The sequence below is a fragment of the Leuciscus leuciscus genome, assembly GCF_965113295.1.
Source record: "Leuciscus leuciscus genome assembly, chromosome: 22".
Lineage (NCBI taxonomy): Eukaryota > Metazoa > Chordata > Actinopteri > Cypriniformes > Leuciscidae > Leuciscus > Leuciscus leuciscus.
Window position 1 is genome coordinate 15,822,264 of NC_138746.1, and position 6,000 is coordinate 15,828,263.

The following is a 6,000-nucleotide window of genomic DNA, read 5'->3' on the forward strand; positions in this document are numbered from 1 at the left end:
ATATATATATATATATACACACACACACACACACACACACACACACACAATTTGACAAGGTTTGTAATGTCTTTTAAAAAGTATTGAATTCTCTCCGATTTGCTGGTATTTTTTATATTACAAAATTAAAGTATACCTTAATTTTGCATGCTCACACTTCCTCTCCTGCTCTGGTTTCCCAGAAGTCATTCTTTCCCCATGGGCAATGTCTGGGTTGTGCTCTCTCTCTCTCTCTCTTTCTCAGCTGTGAATGCATCTCTGATGGGTCCAGACAGCATGCAGGCCTCGGTCCTCTCCCCAGGGCACTGAGCAGCACTTCCACACACCCACAGGTCACTTCAGTAAGATAACAGAAGGTCAGAGGTCAGGGATCTCCTTATTTTCATCCACTGCCTTGGTCATACTTGAAAACATAGACAATATTAAAATATTTACAGATATTTAGGTCACCGAAAGTTTATTGTAGCCTAACTCTGCCTAAGCATACAGACTGGAGTGCATTAAACTTAAGTGCAGTAAACCAAAATCACAATTACCAGTGACAACAGAAATGGCTATCTATCCACCTTATTTTGCAAAGCGGAAGTAAGCTGTTTTCTGTGAACGCGCGAGACACGATAACGATATGCTTAAAACGGTGAGTTTTTCCATTGGGTTTTCCGCGTACAGATGACACCATTGTCAAAACGACCCCCATTCACACGGATCCGCGAAAACTGCTAAAAACGCTGTATTCTGCTATTGTAGCCTACTATGCTGTAAATAAAATAATACTAAAATTGTCATTAGCCTATGTTAACGTAGCCTACCTTTTAACAGTTTACAGGCTTCTGCCGTTTTGGCAGTCCCACAGCACAGAAACATCATCTATCTGAAATACTTTTCAAATAAAACACATTCTCTGATATTTACATCTTTCATAAAGTGATAAACAACGACAGTATGCTTGAACTGTGAACCCCGATTTTGAGAAGCCTACTGTTGCTATGGTTACCTCATCAGGTAAGCGCGACTTCAGTTCATCATAGTGTGTTCTGACTAGGCCTACCTGTAATCCAACGTTTGTGGTTATTGGAATGCCAAAAAATACGCCTGAAACGTACATATAATTGTAGGTGCAAGTAATATACATTTTTAAACATTCAAGTCTTTTAATCTGCCCCGATTCTCACCTGTACGCAGCGTCTGCATACGTAAGCACATGCGTGTTAAATGTGTTACATACATTTCACCACTAGATGGCGCGATAAGACCAAAAATACACTCAATGATTTGAGAGCTCAGAGAAACATGAATATTTAGGCCACACGATGGCACCCTTTCTTTTAACAAACCCCAAAGACAACGGATAATAGGCCTTACCAGAGCCGTTTTTAACTCTGGGCCCTACTATCCGAGCTGTCAGTGTCACCTGAGAAAAAAGCCTCTCCTCTCAAAGTTTTGAAATTAACTAATTGATTAAAAGTCATTCTTATCCTTAGTTATTTTCTTTCAGTAGGCCTACGTGTGGCTACGTTTGCATGTATGAAAATTATATTTACAATATGATTATACTCTTAGTAGTCTCTCTATATAGTTTTCAGATGCTTTATTGTGGCATGAAGCAGCCTAGATATTTTTTATGTATTGCCAAAATATTTTCAGCGTTGCTGCGTGCAATTAAAATGATGAGAATCGTGCAAAACAACAACAAAAAATAGCGGTAAAGTATTATTGATAAAGAAAAATAAAGAATACAAAGACTTTACAAGTAGGCTAAAAGTAAATAGGGGTGAATCAGGGTGATTGGGACACTTTTTGCCATTGAGATGACTTAGGGAAAAATGTCCCAATCAACCTGAATTCATCCTAGTCATTAGAATAATATATGAAAGGGCATCTGAGGCAAAATAGACTGTTTAACGGTGGTTATTTTTCTGTTTCGCTCATGTTCGTTCTTTCTAAATGCTTTCAAAATTTCTTCAGAATCTTTTTCTTCTGTCGGGTGTTATTTCACTTTATTATTATTTTTTATTTATTTCAAAACTAATTTTAAATTATTGTACACCTTTTTAAATTGCATTAGACCTATTCATAATTGTAATTTTATACATATAAGTGGCCTTGATTGGCAATGGCAATAATTTGGCCACTGAGATCACTATCCACGGACATTAGGCTATAGGCTATAGCCTATATAGACTATACAGAGCTCGTCGGGTTTATTTATTTCATATTTGTTACTAGTCAGACAAAAACACCTAGATCAAAGGACTATAAGCACTTACTGATTTGGTCATGTTTTATTTGAATGAACTTCAATGGCATGTCATCTTGTCCGCGGACAAATTTCCACAAGCTCAATACTGAAAATATGAAACGTTGTGTGCCATTATGTTTTCTTTAGTTCAATATGCTAAACTCTTTTTCTATTGGCAAAACAAAAATTATAGCAAATTGTTATTTTTATTTTTTAAATGAGCGTTTCTTCTCATTTCCTCTGTATCACAACATGTTGAGAATGCAATTACAATATCCTGATGTAGCAGCAGATGAGGAGAGGTCCCTCAGTAGACAAAATCAATACAACTGTATTGTGACAACTTCTCAATTATGAGCTGAAAACAAAAACAATAAAATATAGACTTACCTGCATGACTATTACAAATGAAAAAGAGGCTTAATAGGTGAAATTATAAGGCGCTTAATCTCTATTACCTTTAGGGTAAATCTAACTCAATTATAAATCAATCAATAATTATTATTATTGTTGTAAATAATAAATGATAAAGAATAATAATAGCAAAAGAAATAAGCATATGCTCCTGCCATGCAAATATAAAGAAATTCTAAATATTAGTACTAATCATACATGCTTCATAGGTGGGCAAAAAAAAAAAAAAGGGATTTTTTGTGGCAAATTACACATATGCTTTGCTCCCAGTGCTCTCTTTCAAACACACACACACACACACACACACACACACACAGCTCCTATGTTGAATAGGCCTCTTTCCCCTTTAAATCTTAGACATTTTGACAGGACACATTAAGATCTGCCTGCTCAGCATGAACACATCATAAAACTGGACAGGCAATTTCTGTTTTCACCAAATAGCCAGGCTAACTCGTTCTGCATCTTTGATTTTAATACACTAGACACGCAGCTTAGCAGCGAGGGAGGGGAAAAAAATATCTGGCTTAGGTATATTTTTCGAGTTATGCCCCTCAACTCCCTTAGATCCATTTTTCCGTTTGAATTATCAACTAGAATTTGATTAATATGCAAATTCGAGGCAAAAAAGTGTCTTGTATAATTCTTTCAGTGGAGAGTAATTAATCAACAGTTAAAGAAAATTAATACATATATCAATTTTGTCAGGGACATGCTTAGTTCAATCGTCCGTAAAATTGAAGTTTGAAGTATTAAGGGGGTCCCACAGAAGCGTTATAACTAAAACACAGGAATCCACCCCTATTTAGTGATCAATCAAGCTTTCCCCTCAGGTTAATCTGCTTAATTTTTCAACTCGAATCATACACTTTTATGACATCTAGTCTCGCATGCAGTCGATGAAAGGTTTTTTAAAATAACTGCATGAAAGGAAAAATACATCTATCCATCTATCGATCTATACATTTAAAAAAAGATTACATTTTAATTACGGCAGAAAATCTCTTGTATCTCCTTTTTTTCTAATCAAACAATTAGCCAGAAAAAGAAAGGGTAAATGGTTGAGGGAAGAGAGAGAGAGAGAGAGAGAGAGAGAGAGAGAGAGAGAGAGAGAGAGAGAGAGAGAGAGAGAGAGAGAGAGAGTTGGGAGGGAGGGAGGCTGCAAACCCCATTGTTTCAGCAGGGACTCATGCATCAAACTTCAATTTTCCGGGCGATTGAATTAGAGATTTTTTCTCTCTCTCTCTTGAGCTGAAATACACTTAAGACTTTGGGATTAATTACCACGTTATGCTCTTTCAGATTGTAGTATTACTTATCTTTGCCACATTTGACAACACCTCATAAAATAAGGAACTGAACCCCACCAGCTCGCGCGCCCCTGATATATCAGCACCCCTTATATACATTTTCCACTTTCTGCCTGTGCAAACAGCGCGAAGAGAGAGGGACGGACTTACCCTGGATAAGGACATCTGAGTATTCTCGTTTGTGAGCTAGCCCTAAATGCGCCCCTCTGGTCTGTGTGTTTGATGTGGGCTTATAAGTAAAACCACAACGTTCAAAGTTGGATAGAAAACGGTAAATCACACATATACAAAAGGTGTGTGATGATTCTATTGCAGCAAAGAGGCGCATGAGCAGACAGTGCTGGAGACTCTCGCGTCTGCTCATGTTAATGGAGCGGTGACAAATATCACATTGTCCGCATATCATCTCTGATCCCGCTATTACAGCCGCTTCATGCTGCTTAAAATAGCCTAGTCTGCGACGGAGATCTTTAATTTTTATGATACAGAATCATTTGCTTAGTTCCAAAACACAAATAATGGAATCACGAATAAAACAACTTTTTCACTCGACTGTAGTCTATCATCCACATTTCTGCAATTCGACTACGAAAGATATTTGCCAAAATTATTAGACTACATTGGATATGAGTGGACCTAGACGAGTAAACAAATGATACAATTATTATGAGATTAATAACAATAATAAATAATAATCTTATATTCGATAAATGTACTTTAATTTCTATACAAATATATATTTTTTTTTAATGTGTATAATAATGATTTTACTGAATTAAATGCATGTAAATAATAATAATAATAAAGTACATAATAATAATAATAATAGCCTAATTATAATTTTTTATTTAAGAAATGTTGAAATAAAATCTGCACGGCTAGACTAACTTAATAGAAATAATTAATATAGAATCATTCTTTAACAGATCTCATCTAATACACAGATGCCTATCAAATCTGTTACGAATTGAAAAGAAAACGTGCAAAAAAACATGGCCGAATATATATATATATATATATATATATATATATAACTAACATCTAAAACATACAATGTGTCTAAACAAATAACTCGGTCAAACGCCGTAAGGAATTTTGCTCTAATTCCATACATAGTGTCACTCCAGCCATATGTTCTGCTTTTACGCGTTGCCAAAATGGTAACTTTATTATTTTAAGCCAAACACTCAAACAAACAAAGGCAGAAGACAACCTCTTAACAAGACGAGTCAGTATCATTGTAATTCATTGACTTGTTTAAAACAGCCGAGTGAAAGGAGAGAAAAGAGGGGACATTAATAGGCCCAGATGCCCTCGCCCCTGTGCGCATTATTGCCTTTGTGAAAACTGAGCGAAACACTTTAAAAAGAAGGCCAGCTCAATCCATCAAATTGTCTGAAAATTGTGAGGAAAATTCAAAAACCATATGGCCTCCAAACGTTTGTGTCCTTTTTATTCGGTGGGACACGCTTGTCTCCGTATTGAGAGCCGCGGGAGGCAGAGCATGCTTCATTGTAGCTTGTCACATCAGGGGAGACTGCTCATTTGTCCCCAGTTTTCACGCCTTACGCTAGAAATGACTGCATCTCTTCGCTTTGCAGGGAAATAGCGTCTTTCAACCGCGGAGAAACGGGCCAAAAACCCTGCGTTTTTGGGCATCCTTTATGCGCGCATTCATCAATCCAGATTCCTGTTTCTCACACACATCCATTGTGGATATTGAAACACATCGTGGGGACAGGAAAACATGTTATGCCATTTTGAAAATCAAAAGCGTAAAATGTCAAATCTAAAACACATTCAATTCACTTCAAAAGAGTGTTGGTGCAATGAAATAAAAGTAGGCTAAATATATAAACAACAACAACAACAACAACAAAAACACTTAAAAATGCTATTTTACACAAGCTTTATTTATATTAACGTGATTGCTTATTTCGAAAACGATAAATAAGACTATCAGACTAACGTCCAAAATTTAGAGAAAGACATTTTTATTTCATTTTAAATACATTACACTTTGTACACTTGGTTTAA